Source organism: Anolis sagrei, chromosome 5, assembly GCF_037176765.1.
Source record: "Anolis sagrei isolate rAnoSag1 chromosome 5, rAnoSag1.mat, whole genome shotgun sequence".
NCBI lineage: Eukaryota > Metazoa > Chordata > Lepidosauria > Squamata > Dactyloidae > Anolis > Anolis sagrei.
Window position 1 is genome coordinate 76,077,612 of NC_090025.1, and position 15,197 is coordinate 76,092,808.

Below are 15,197 nucleotides of genomic sequence, written 5' to 3' on the forward strand. Positions count from 1 at the left end.
CCTGACATTGCCAGGCCTTGAGCAGGGGGGAGGGGGAGGAGGAGGATGCAAGCCCTCTCTGTTTCCGCCTCTGCTGGTTAGGCTTTTTAATTCACCTTCAATCAATGAGCATGCTGAACTCCACCACTGAGAGAATTGAACAGAAGGGGAAGGTGAGGTAAGGTGGCCTCCTGGGTGCTCCTAGCCTCCCTCGCCTCTTGCCCTGATCCAGCAGTGAGGGAGGATGGCCATTGGTGCCTCTCGCGCTGACTGTGCCCACGCAGCGGGGGTGGGGGGTAGGGAGAGAATGGGTTTGCACGCATGCACCCTGTTTTCCTTTTACTTTCTTAAAAATTAAAGGTCTTATTGTTTTTTGGGAGGAATTTTTTTGAGTGCAGGACATAGATTGCTCTGAATGCTGTCTTGTGTCCAAATTTGGTGTCAATTTTCCCAGCGGTTTTTGAATTCTGTGAATACTACAAACGAACATTACATTTTTATTTATATAGACTGGTATTGTTCTATTATCTGGGCAGAGGCCACTAGAGGGTGATATAGAGAGAAGGACAGTCCATTTTACAGGGAGGGAGTTGAAGGAGGAAAACCACTTTCCCATTTTTGCTGGTTATTCCCCCTCTCCACTTTCCTTATCATAAACAAGGATTGTTTCTGCAACGAGGACATGGATGGGGGTAATCAGAAAATGCTGTCCATTTCCGTTACCTTGGCAGCCACCTCTCCACCAAAGTCAACATCGCCTGAGCTCTGCGAGTGCAGCATTTTCCCGAATGAAGCAGAGAGTGTTTGAGGATCGGGACATCCGTAGGGATACTAAGGTGCTTGTTTATAAAGCTATTGTCCCCCCAACCTTGCTATACACCTGCGAGACGTGGACTATCTACAGACGTCACATCCAACTCCTGGAATGATTCCATCAGCACTGCCTTCGGAAAATCCTACAAATCTCTTGGGAAGACAGGCGGACAAACGTCAGCGTGCTGGAAGAAGCAAAGACCACCAGCACTGAAGCAATGGTCCTCCGCCATCAACTCCGCTGGACCGGCCACGTTGTCCGGATGCCCGACAACCATCTCCCAAAGCAGTTGCTCTACTCTGAACTCAAGAACGGAAAACGGAATGTTGGTGGGCAGGAAAAGAGATTTAAAGACGGGCTCAAAGCCAACCTTAAAAACTCTGGCATAGACACTGAGAACTGGGAAGCCTTGAGCACTCTAGCTAGAGATCAGCTGAGACCAGCAGTGCTGCAGTATTTGAAGAGGCATGAATGGAGGGTGAAAGAGAGAAATGTGCCAAGAGGAAGGCGCGTCAAGCCAACCCTGACTGAGACTGCCTTCCACCAGGAAACCAATGCCCTCATTGCGGAAGAAGATGCAGATCAAAAATAGGGCTCCACAGCCACCTATGGACCCACAAGAATACTGATTCTGGAAGACTATCCTACTTGGCCAACGAGGGATCGCCTAAGTAAGTTAGAGGTAATAAAAGGAAAATGGGGAAATGGTTGTACTCCTTCAACCCACTCCTCACCCCCATAAAGTGGACTATTCTTAACTCTCTATTGCCCCCTAGTGGCTTTCGCATGGATAATGTAACAGTACCTTAAAACTACAACTGAAAACTCTTCTTATTCTAAATATTTCAAGATAACATGTACTGAAAATCTGTGTTTCACCAGCTCTCATTAGCCATTAATCTTGACACTGTTTAAAAAAGTCCCATTAGGCCAAGGATAAGGAGAAAAGGGAGCTGCTTGAGTGTAATATGACTTTATCAAAATGAGCTTCACTTTTTTTTTGTGAAACTGCAAGTCGTTTCTGCTGTGAGAGAATTGGCAAGAATGTTGTCCAGGGGATGCCCGGATGTTTTACCATCCTATGGGAGGCTTCTCTCATGTCGCCGCATGAGAAGCTGGAGCTGACAGACGGGAGCTCACCCTGCTCCCTGGAGTCGAACTGCCAGCCTTTTGGTCAGCAGTCCTGCCAGCACAAGGGTTTAACCAGGTTTATTAACTGTGCTTTCAAAAGACTCGAAATAAACGAATTTCATTATAACAAAATGCTCCCCCATCCAACTTTAACATAGTTTATACATTTAAAGAATTTACTGGTTGCTTTTTAGAACACTTCCAAAGAAAAGGAATAAAAATTCAATGATAAAAGACAGTCCTGGCCCAGTAAAAACAAGATATAACACATACTTGACAGCTGCCGGTGGGAAACTTGACAGTTGACGGTGAAACACAAGATCCCAGTGAATTATCAACTGCTTCAAGTGTCTCTGGTATTTATGATATATCCCCTCCCATTCTTCCATCTTAGAGCTTATTTTTTTAAATCCTGCATTTGATTGGATAAAGCTTGCCTAACTGACCCAAAAATTGTTTCACATCCCATTTTCCCGGTTCACATTGACTCCACAGCGACTTGGCTAATGACGCACACATCATACTCATTGTGTTGAGATCAAAAATAACTGGTCATTATATTTTCTTCTGGCAAACCTGCCTCAATGTAAGGGGATAGCCAACAATTCATATTATATTAACCAAATGTAATATATATTATCCAGAATTATGAAAATAATTAAGTAGCCGAGAGTTATGATGCTATAAAAGTAGACTGGCACTAGACCAGGCGTGGGCAAGCTTTCTAACTTGGGGCCTCATGACAAGCCAGAGCAGGATGGGTGGGCCAGGAGGTAGGGGGTTCTCCTCAAGTCCCTTCCTCTTATCTTTCAGAGACAGAAAGTGAAGGAAAGACGAGAAACATTTGAATCCCAAAGGGGTTGGTCTTGGTCAGGATGAGATGGCGGATGGAAGAGAAAAAGCATAACCATTAGACCCTGTATTGCCTACTCCTGATATACAGTACAATCCTAGAATCCTAGAGCTGGAAGAGACCCCAAGAGCCATCCAGTCCAACTCCCTGCCATGCAGAAAGGCACAATCAAAGCACTCCCAATAGACAGCCTCTGCGGAAAAGCTTCTAGAGAAGGAAACTCCACCACACTCTGCGGCAGCCTATGCCACTCTCCAGAAAGTTCTTCTTTCAAATCTCTTTGTCTGCCATTTGAACCCATCGCTCCCTTGTGCCCTGGTTTCTAGAACAACAGAAAATCACTTTTCCCTCTCCTCATCAATGGGACACCCCTTTAAATCTTGAAACATGGTTCTCATGTTCCTTCTTTACCCTATCCTCTCCCAGCTAAACATCTCCTAAGAGGAAAGGAGGAAGGAAAGGGAGAAGGGAGGGAGGGAGGAAGAGAAGAATGGAAAGAAGGAAGGGTGGAAGAGAATGGAGGGAGGGAAGGGAGGGGGGAAAGAAAGAAGGAAGAAAAGACAAAAGGGAGAGAGGGAAGGAAGGAAGGAAGATTATGTGAAAGGGAAGGAAGAAGGGAGGAGAAAGAAGGAGGTAAGGAAGGAAGACAAAAAGGAGGAAAAGAGGACGAAAGGGTGGAAAGGAAGGATAGATGGAAGGAATGGTGCAAGTAAATAGAGGGAGGGAGGGAGGGAGGAAGAGGGAGAGAGGGAAGGAGGAAGGAAGGAAGCAGGGAAGGAGAAAGCGGGAGGAAAGGGAGAGAAGGAAGGAAGAATAGGAAGGTGTGAGAGAGGAGGACTTAAGAAAAGAGCCCAAGGGCTGCATCCAACCCCCGGGCCTGGGTTTGCCCATTCCCGTGCTACACCCTTTAAGTTAGTCTTTATCAACCTGATGGTCGGGACCCCTGGAGGAGTTGAAAGGGGGTGTCAAAGGGGTCACCAAAAACCAGCAGAAAACACAGTATGTTCTATTGGTCATGGGGGTTCTGTGTGAGAAGCCTGGCCCAATTCTATCATTGGTGGGGTTCAGAATGCTCGTTGATTGTAGGTTAACTATAAATCCCAGCACCTACAACTCCAACATGTCAAGGTCTATTTTTCCCAAACTCCATCAGCATTCACATTTGAGCATATTGAGCATTCGTGCCAAGTTTGGTCCAGAGCCATCATTGTTTGAGTTCACAGCGCTCTTTGGATGTAGGTGAACTACAACTCCAAAACTCAAGGTCAATGCCCACTAAACCCTTCCAGTTTTTTTCTGTTCGACATTGAAGTTCTGTGTGCCAAGTTTGGTTCAATTTCATCGTTGGCGGAGTTCAAAGTGCTCTTTGATTGTAAGTGAACAATAAATCCCAGTAACTATGACTTCAAATTGATAAAATCACCCCCAACCCCACCAGTATTCAAACTTGGGTGAAACGGGTATTTGTGCCAAATTTGGTCCAGTGAATGAAAATATGTCAAATATTTACATTATATGTACATTGATAACAGTAGCAAAATTGCAGTTATGAAGTAGCAACAAAAATTATTTCATGGCTGGGGGTCAACACAACATGAGGAGCTGTATTGAGGGGTCATGGCATTAGGAAGGTTGGGAACCACTGCTTTAAGTGTTCAATAATCCCACCACTCAGAACATATTTCATCCCAGTCAACATGGGCTTTCACTTACTCTGGGGTATAAAGAGTTACTTGCAACTGTGTAGGTGTGGTTATGAATATACATTCCACAGGCCTCTGAAAAAGTCATTCATAAATTCATAAAGCCATTACAGAAATAAAAGAAACTGCAACGATTGCTTGTCAATGATAAAGTCCTAGAGGGGTGCAGAAAGGAGTAGAAAAGAAATTCTTCAATTCAGTGATACCTTAAACTAGCATAAATAAATCAAAAGTACTTTTTTAAAGAAAATAGCTGAAGTGATCCTGCATAAATCAGGATTACTATTTAACAGCAGCAGAAACAAAGATAATTTTGACAATCCAGTCTTCCCCTCTTCAGTTGCTCAAAAGCAAGTTCAATCACTGCTATTCAGGAAATTCTTGGTATTGTGGATAATAAAAAAGGATGGAGACAAAAAAATAATCCTTCAAAGACATATCCACACAATTTTGAATAATAAGGACTTTAGAAAGAGATGAAGCAAGTCCATCAGCAGTCAGATTCCCACTAAAAATCCAGGATTAACTTTTGTTATCAATACATTGATAAGTTCTGAAGTTTTTTTCCCTTCACCATCTTCAATACAGCTATGAGGAGCACATCAACAGATGTTCAGGAACATACATGTGGATAATATTACAGGTTGCCCCTCCCATACTAACATCCTAACTGGGGACCTGCCAGTAGTCTCAGTTGCTCAAAAGCAAAAGCAATCGCTGCCATTTAGTAGATCGCATTTCTGAAGCAGATTTCTTTGCCACCTGCATATCTTAATTTTAGTATCCACTATTAGAATGTCATAAACAGGTATTCACCCTTTGATTGTTCCACTTCTATGTCACAATCAAAGTATTTTGCACTTTCACACTGTTGTGCAACTTCTGTACATCAAGTGGTAGCCATGCCAATTAAATTCGTTTCATTCCCAGCTTGTAATAGACCAGAAAGTCAAAGGGCGGGTGACTGTTTCTAAAAGGCATTGTATACAGAGTGTTATTCATCATATCTGAGGCAATATTGTTTGCCATGCAATCAAATAACATTTATCATGAGCAGGGCAAAGGTTGCATTTATGTCTTCCACGTGTCTTAACTTCAAGCACCCAGATGGCACTCCTACACTTGCTCAAAGGGGAATAAGAGCACCCAACCCAATCTACTTCTGAGCAGATTTTTCTATGAATACACTACTCCCATTTTGTGCAACTGATTATAGGGACTAGTAAAAGCTGTAAAATGATCATCGCCAAGAAGTTACACAAAGCCCAAGTGAACACACAGAACATATTTGTATGAAAACCAGTTTAACATATGGCTGTGAACTAAACATGTGTTTTCTTGTACATGAATATTTACTTTGCAAACAAAACAAAGAGTTGGCAGTAAAGCTGGTTCAGCGCTGCTAACGAAGAGTTTGGGCAGAAATGAGTCTTATTACATAGTGGTAATAAGATTTGGAATCAATATATAAACAGGATCCCCTTAGTAGATGATCTACACCAGGAGCTGAACAGGGGGAGTGTGTCCCTGTTGGTTCTCCTGGACCTCTCAGCGGCCTTCAATACCGTAGACCACGGTATCCTTCTAGGATGTCTCATGGGAATGGGGCTCGGAGGTACTGTTCTGCAGTGGCTCCGGTCCTTCCTGGAGAGTCACTCCCAGAAGGGACACCTGCTTGGCTCCACAGCCATTGTCTTGTGGGGTCCCACAGGGTTCAGTACTGTTCCCCATGTTGTTTAACATCTACATGAAGCCATTGGGAGAGAGTTTTGGAATTTGATTTCATCTATACGCAGATGATGTTCAACTCTAACACTCTAAATACCATACAAGATTCCCCACTAAGATCTCTTTCTGTGCTAACCCATTAAAAGGCCTCTTGAAACAAGAAGTTTTTGCCTTCTGGTAAAGAGAGCAGAGAAAAGACCAACTAAGCCTCTGTAGGAGGGAACTGTAGAGATTTGGAGCAGCCACCAAGAAGTCTTCTCACCAAGCATGTTTGTGATAGGAATAAAACAGAAAGAGTTCCCCCAAAGATCTTACAACCTTCATATTGGAAGGATCTTTCAAATAGTCAGCATCAAAGCTGTTAGGGCTTTATTGGCACTTTGAATTCTGCTTTGAAATGGACCATTAGAAAAAGGAAATGATATGCAATCACAGAGTTGTGTGTTCCCTATAAATAACACTTTAGTGCAGCATATTGGGCCCACAAATGTTTCTGAACAAAAGCAGCTCCACATATGGTGTCTTAAAGCAATGCAAACAGAAGGCTGGCAAGATAATGTCAACTTGGCTTGCTCTGACATCTCCAGGAATGGGTACAGCTGGTGCAAATGCATTCCTGGCCACCATCACAACCCAAATATCCAGGCTCAGACGTGAGTTCAAGAATACGTCTTTTTCAGCACACACTGATCTTCCTTTGAACTAACCAGGGTACCTCTATCCTATCTGAAAGACGTTTCAGCATATCCACTGGCTCCAGAGAAGTTTAAGACCCAAATAGTTTTCTTGGAATAAGTTAGAAAGGAAAATGAGTTCAGTGTCATTGGCATAACGGCGACAAACAGGAATTCCTGAGCACTACCTTCGAAGTCTACTCATCTGAAGAGAGCCAAAACCACTGTAAAACAATTCCCCATAACTGTCGATCCAGAGAGGTGGCCTAGAAGGATACCATGGTCAAAAGCTACCAAGAGCTCAGCAGAACCAGCAAGGACACTCTCTCTGCCAAATATCTGGCACAGGTCCTTCACCAACTTGGTCAATGATGTTTCTGTCCCATAACTAGGTCTGAAGTTGAGTTGAAATGCATCTGTATCCATCTCAGCCAGAAATTCCTGGAGGTGGGAGGCCATAGTGAACTCTATCAACTACATTACCAGAGTTAGTCTGGATCTGAATTATTTTGTGTAAAGTGTTGTGCACACTCTTCAGCACAAATTGTTGAGTGAGCTGTGCTCTCTCTCTTCTTGTGGTAAGAGCACAGAAGACTACTGGAGACAACTCTCCTCAAAGAAATGTGCAGATGTAATGATTAAATTAGATTTCATTTTTGTTCTGACATAGATTTTCAATGAGCTCTAGCTTGCATTTAGTTAGATTCCAGGTTTTCTCCTATCAATGCTCTAGTCTTCTTTCCACTCATTTCAGCAGTTCAATCTCCCTATGACACCACTTTGCTTCACTCTGTGTGAAACAATTCTCAGCAGCAATTGTATCCACTCCCCTGGCCATTTTCCATTTCAGAGATCAACCAGGGCTTCAAAAGGTCACCTGCCAAAGCAAGAAGAAATCCCCAAGAGCCATCAAGAAACAATCTGGATCTATCAATCTTCTGAGATCAACCAGGGCTTCAAAAGGTCACCTGCCAAAGCAAGAAGAAATCCCCCAAGAGACATCAAGAAACAATCTGGATCTATCGATCTTCTGAGATCAACCAAGGCTTCAAAAGGTCACCTGCCAAAGCAAGAAGAAATCCCCCAAGAGCCATCAAGAAACAATCTGGATCTATCGATCTTCTGAGATTATCCAGGGCTTCAAAAGGTCACCTGCCAAAGCAAGAAGAAATCCCCCAAGAGCCATCAAGAAACAATCTGGATCTATCGATCTTCTGAGATCAACCAAGGCTTCAAAAGGTCACCTGCCAAAGCAAGAAGAAATCCCCCAAGAACTATCAAGAAACAATCTGTATCTGTCAATCTTCTGAGGCAGACTATTTTAATAAAATCTTCATTTCCGCTGTCTAAATTCCATTTGGAAATAATTTCCCAACATCCAGATCACCATCATTTTACCATCTATTGCTTTGGTCTTTGTGTAGGACATGAAGCCCTAAGATGCTATGACACTGCAGTCTCAGAATGGAAACTGAATTCCTGAAGCACAACATATGAGGACTACAATCCCATTATCAAGAGCAACTCAGACAGCTAAGGAAGAGAGATTGTTGATTAACAATACGGGAGGTACACCAATAGAATACTTATTTTGACTTGGCCACCCAACATTCAAACTCAGAAGATTACGAGAGAGATGAATCATGACAAATCACTGAAACTCCTCCTGCCTGTTCCCTAAACCTCACCTGCTGCTGCATAGGTAATCTAGGTAGGTGGAGTCAACTACCGATCCCAGCTTCATCCAAGCTGGCATATACAACAACAACAAAACTTTATTTATATTCATCTAGGATCAAGTCCTCAATCAAAGTTTCCCCCTGGCATTATGCACCAACATTTCCATCCCAGGAGATCTGTTTATTTATTTAGTTATTTATTTCAATTATTTGTACCCCACCCTTCTCAAATCCCGGAGGGGGGGGGGGGGTCAGGGCGGCTTCCAGTCGGCAACAATTTGATGCCTCTATATACACACACAATAAAATACATAACAACCAATAATTATAAATAGTTAAAACATTAAGACAATACAATTAAAATCTACTAACAATTACCAGTCTGGTGGCCATTATCTAGCCGAATTCTGTGAATTGAATACTCCATCAAACGTATCCATAGTCCATTTCCAAGCCATAGTCAATGTTGTCATTGTCCACCTAATTACCCGAAGGCCTGGTCCCACATCCACGTTTTTAGCTTCTTTCTAAAGGTGAGGAGGGATGAAAATGACCTAATTTCCCCAGGAAGTGAATTCCACAGACGGGGGGCCACCACCGAGAAGGCCCTGTGCCTCGTCCCCGCCAAGCGCGTTTGAGACAGATGCAGGGCTGAGAGCAAGGCCTCCCCAGAATATCTTAAACTCCAAGGTGGAACATAGAAGGAGATACATTCGGACAAGTAGGCTGGACAGGAACCGTATAGGGTTTGTTGTGATGGATATTTAAAGTGTGGGACAGTTTGGCAGAAATAATACCTTGTGACTCTCCCACAGCGAAAGAACTCTCTTGTTCATTTCCCTGTAGTATAGAAGTGGGAGGGGAAGAGGGTAGAAGTGAGATGAAAGGAAACGAGAGCACAATCTACCTGTCAAGTTCCATTCAAAGGGAACTATAAGTAGAACTACCTGCCATTGAGGGCCTCTAGGATTAATAGACCTGCTGCAACATCTATTTTGTAGGCAGGAGGGTCAGAAAAAGGAGTAAAACCATAGTGGTAACATATATGCTGTAAGCTACCACAGTTAACCATAAACTGATAAGACTGATTATTTATTTTTAATATGCATACAAGGAAGTAAAGGGAGAGACCACAGAGCAGTATGAAGCAAACAATGGAACTATTACTCAGTGTTTACATATTTCAGACTGCTGTGGGGTTTCGGCTGATTGAAGGGCTGCTGTTTCAGCTAGAAAGACTATTCAATTTGTCTTCTCTACCTATAAACTTGTATCAGACGTTTACTAAGAGCAATACAGCAAGTCCATTCTATGCAGGATTTAATCTGAGGGCGTATGTTCGTTTGACACAAGCTTTTCATTGAGTAACATCAAGGGTTAGTCTAGATCAGAGATTGCACATTTTTCATATAACACGGATGCTGTGTCTAACACTGCGAGAGGTAAGCACAGGCAGTTCTCAAATTACAAAACATCCGACTTAGAAATGATTCATAGATAAGAAAGGAATTGAGGCAACAGGAAGTGAGAGAAATCTACCACAAGAAAGGGAAATTAATTTCTGAAAGAGTGATCATGGGGAAAAGGTATCTCCACTGAAGCTTTTTCACCAAACCTTGTTTCCATTTTTTTTTTCAAAATCCACTTATCACAAGACAGAAAGTAAGGTGAAATCTCCTGAATAGGGGCACAGACAGCAGCACAAACACCACAGGGTGCTATCCAAAGTTAACATATATATATATATATATATATATATATATATATACACACACACACACACACACACACACACACACACACACATATATACAGGGACTCCCCAAGTTATGAACAAGATAGGTTCTGCAGGTTTGTTCTTAAGCTTAATTTGTATGTAAGTCAGAACCCAGTTTGGTTTTCGGTTCCTGAGCAACACCTTGACAAGGCCAAATTCACATATTAGCTGTCAAACATTGCACAAGTCAAAGTGATCAAGCAAAGAGTAAAGTGAGGAAGGAAATAATGGCAGTAATCAGCCAGGCTTTGGAGCTGCAAGGTCATTAAATGCTAATCAAGGTGGCCAATTGCAACATTCACACTTGTCTCAAGCAGACGAGAGTTCTTTCTCCCACCCTGGACATTCCACAGATATATAAATCTCACTTGTCTAGTTTCCAACAGACCTCACAACCCCTGAGGATGCTGCCTCCATAGATGTGGGTGAAACGTCAGGAGAGAATGCTACTGGGACATGTCCATAAAGCCTGGAAAACTCAAAGCTACCCAACATAGTACTATTTTTGTACTCCTAAAAAATAAAACTACAAGACCTTCCCAGTCTTTGACCAATGGCACTCCACACATGCCTTCCCATAAATCAGGAATTGTCAGATTTTGAAGGTTTCTCTATCTGTATCATTTTTATTTTTTACACGAGAACCACAAAATCCACCAAACCAAGTCAGGTGCAGTAGTTTGGTTAAGAAAGATATACATTTGGTTCAATTAAGGAAGCGGTTATTTGTGTTTTAAGAATCAAAACTCTCTGTTCTGCAAAATTCCACCCCTCCTTCCCTAAAACTAATTATTTGGAATATGTGTGTGCAAGAGAGGTTTTAATGTTGCTGTTGTAAAATAATGGGTAGGGGGCTGAGAAAATCCTGCAAATCTGCCACATATTATCCAAATGCCTAGCAGAGATCCTAATCTCCCTTCTGTTTGCACTTCTGTACTTTGCTTTTGGGTTGCTGATTCCCCTCTCTTTACGAAGATGTAAGTGTTTTCATGTAAGTGTTTCCATTCAAAACTCGTATACAAGCTCACTTTTGCATGGCTATCTATCACTACACAGTAGTGATACACTGTCTGATGCCAGAAAATTGACCAAATGTATGGCATGCCTATCTCTGTCAAACTTTACCGCTGAGCTTGGAAAATTTACTGTATAAATTCATACATAAATCTAGAATGTTAAATTTAAAAAATGACTCAAAAATATTGGGTCCACGTATCCACAAGTCAATGTAAAAAAATTGCACCTTAACTCTAATATTTAAAAAAAGCACCATCTCCTGCACTGAGTGGTGTAGTGAACGCTGCCCCTTTCCCTTCACTGTGTACTGACCCTCAACTTATCCAAGGGTCATATCAAAATCCCTAATTTTGACCCCAAAACCTGCCTTTGATTTATACATGAGGTCAACTTATACATTAGTATACATGTATACTTCTAACCATTAAGGAACCAGTTATTTTTGTTTTAAGAATCAAAACCAGAGATACAGCTTAATGGTGTAATATTAGAACATGTTGACCATTTCTGCTACCTTGGCAACCACCTCTTCACAAAAGTCAACAGTGACACTGAAATACAACACCGCCTGAGCTCTGCGAGCGCAGCATTTTTCTGAATGAAGCAGAGAATGTTTGAGGACCGGGATATTCGTAGGGAAACCAAGGTGCTTGTTTATAAAGCTACTGTCCTCCTAACCCTGCTATATGCCTGCAAAACGTGGACTATCTATGTCTCATATAACTCCTGGAACGATTCCATCAGCGCTGCCTCCGAAAAATTCTGCAAATCTTTTGGGAAGACAGGCGGACAAATGTCAGCATGCTTGAAGAAGCAAAGACCACCAGCATTGAAGCGATAGTCTTTTACCATCAACTCCGCTGGACTGGCCCCGTTGTCCAAATGTCTGATCACCATCTCCCAAACCAGTTATTGTACTCCGAACTCAAGAACAGAAAACGAAATGTTGGTGGTCGGGAAAAGAGATTTAAAGATGGGCTCAAAGCCAACCTTAAAAACTCTGGCATAGTCACCGAGAACTGGGAAGCCCTGGCCCTTGAGCGCTCCAGCTGGAGTTCAGCTGTGACCAGCAGTGCTGTAGAATTTGAAGAGGCATGAATGGAGGGCAAAAGAGAGAAACGTGCCAAGAGGAAGGCGCGTCAAGCCAACCTTGACCAGGATCGCCTTCCACCTGGAAACCGATGCACTCACTGCGGGAGAACATGCAGATCAAGAATAGGGCTCCACAGTCAACTGCATACCCACCGCCAGTACACCGAACTTGGGGGACAATCTTACTCGGACAATGAAGGATCGCCTAAGTAAGTAAGTAAAGTATACTTCTAATGATAATTATTAGAAGCTATTAGTTCTAATGATAACTATTAGATAGCCAGTTAATCTCTCCGTAAGAGGATTTTTGGGCCTGTTATCCAAAAAAGCAACTTATCCAACTTTTTCCTGATTCACATGCCCTCAGTTTGCATTGCTTTTTGTTGATTTTATTCAGCTGTGTTCTTTCCACACAACTGAATAAAATCCCACATTTTCTGCTTTGGAATATATGGCAGTGTGGAAGGGCCCACACTGAGGTATCACAAAGGGTTGTCTGGGAATCAGAGTGGTAGGGCCCTTCCACACAGCCCTATATCCCAGATTATAAAGGCAGAAAATCCCACAATATCTGCTTTGAACTGGGTTATCTGAATCCACATTAAAATAATGTAGGGTTTTCTGCCTTGATATTCTAGGATACAGGGCTGTGTGGAGGCCCCTGAATTCCACCTACAGATCATAGGGCCCTTCCAGTCATATAACCCAGAATATCAAGGCAGATAAGCCACAATATATGCTTTGAACTAAATTATCTGAAACCACACTGACATATAATCCAGTTCAATGCGATTACTGTGATTTTATATTGTTTGGTATATTTATTTATATTGTTTTTGTATTTATTTTTATTTTCATGATATTTTACTGTTAGTATTTTATGTTGTATATTCGCTGTACTGTTGGGCTTGGCCTCATGTAAGCTGCCCCGAGTTCCCTTGGGAAGCAACTTGAGAAACTGCAAGTCGCTTCTGGTGTGAGAGAAATGGCCGTCTGCAAGGACGTTGCCCAGGGGACGCCCGGATGATTTGATGTTTTTATCATCCTTGTAGGAGGCTTCTCTCATGTCCCAGCATGAGGAGCTGGAGCTGATAGAGGGAGCTCATCCGCCTCTCCCCGGATTCGAACCTGTGACCTGTCGGTTTTCAGTCCTGCCGGCACAGGGGTTTAACTCACTGTGCCACCGGGGGCTCCCTCCTTGGGGAGATGGCAGTGGGGTATAAATAAAGTATTATTATAATTATTAATGTGGATTTTATATAGCTGTGCGGAAAGGGCCATAGAATCAGAGATGAATAGAGTTGGAAAATCCCCTGCCATGCAGGAAAAGCACAATCAAAGCCCTCCCAACAGATGGCCATCCAGTAAGGGCAGTGAAGAATATATTATGTCAGGGCAAGCAAAGGCGCAACAATATCCTCCACCAAAGTACAGCAGGGTAGTTTCCAGGAAACAGGCGTGATCTGTGTGCATAACACAAACCTGTGCCTTTCCGCAGAGGCACCAGGCGCCTGCTTAGGTCACCACCCCGTCCAACACCTGTTGCAGCATTGATGCAATTTGACTTTGACTTTAACTACCTTGGAGTCATGGGAGTTTACAAGGTATCTGCCAAAGAGTGCTAGGGGCCCTTCCACACAGCCATATATATAAACCAGAACATCAAGGCAGAAAATCCCACAATGTCTTCTTTGAACTGGGTCATCTGAGTCCACACTGCCATATATTCCACCCTAAAGCAGAAAATGTGGGATTTTATTCAGCTGTGTGGAAGGGGATTGAGATAACCAAGTTCCTTGATATTCTGGATTATATGGCTGTGTGGAAGGACCCTTGGCGTCTTTTAGGCCAATTCCAATAATCCAGTGGTTCTCAACCTTCCTAATGCCATGACCCCTTAATACAGTTCCTCATGTTGTGTTGACCCCCAACCATAAAATTATTTTAGTTGCTACTTCATAACTGTAATTTTGCTACTGTTATGAATCCACATGCAAATATCTGATATTCAGGATGTATTTTCATTCACTGGACCAAATTTGGCACAAATACCCAATACGATCAAATTTTAATACTGGTGGGGGAGGGGGATTGATTTTGTCATTTGGGAGTTATAGTTTTTGGGATTTATAGTTAACCTACAATCAAAGAGCAGTCTGACCTCCACCAATGATGGAATTGAACCAAACTTGGCACACAGAACTCCCATGACCAACAGAAAATACTGGAAGGGTTTGGTTAGCATTGACCTTGAGTTTTGGAGTTGTAGTTCACCTACATCCAGAGAGCACTGGGGACTCAAACAATGATGGATCCAGACCAAACTTGGCATGAAAACTCGATATGCCCAAATGTGAGCACTGGTGGAGTTTGTGGGGAAAAGACCTTGCCATTTGGGAGTTGTAATTGCTGGGATTTATAGTTCATCTACAATCAAAGAGCATTCTGAACCCCAACAATGACAGAATTGGGCTAAACTTCCTACACAGAACCCCCATGACCAACAGAAAGTACTGTGTTTTCAGATGGTCTTTGGTGACCCCTCTAACTCCCCCTTGTGACCCCCCCCTAGGGTTCCCGACCCCCAGGTTGAGAAACCCTGCTATAATCCATAAACTGACATATATTCCAGTTCATAGAATCATAGAGTTGGAAGAGACCTCATGGGCCATCCAGTCCAACCTTCTGCCAAGAAGCAGGACAATCACATTCAAAGCACCTCCAACAGATGGCCATCCAGCCTCTGTTTA

At 42.7% G+C, this 15,197-nt stretch overlaps 1 protein-coding gene across 1 annotated transcript in view; it reads right to left on the bottom strand.

The window, feature by feature from the left end:
• NIPAL1 (NIPA like domain containing 1) overlaps positions 1 to 15,197 on the bottom strand; it is a 28,353-nt gene that overhangs the window by 12,116 nt on the left and 1,040 nt on the right. The window lies entirely within an intron of this gene.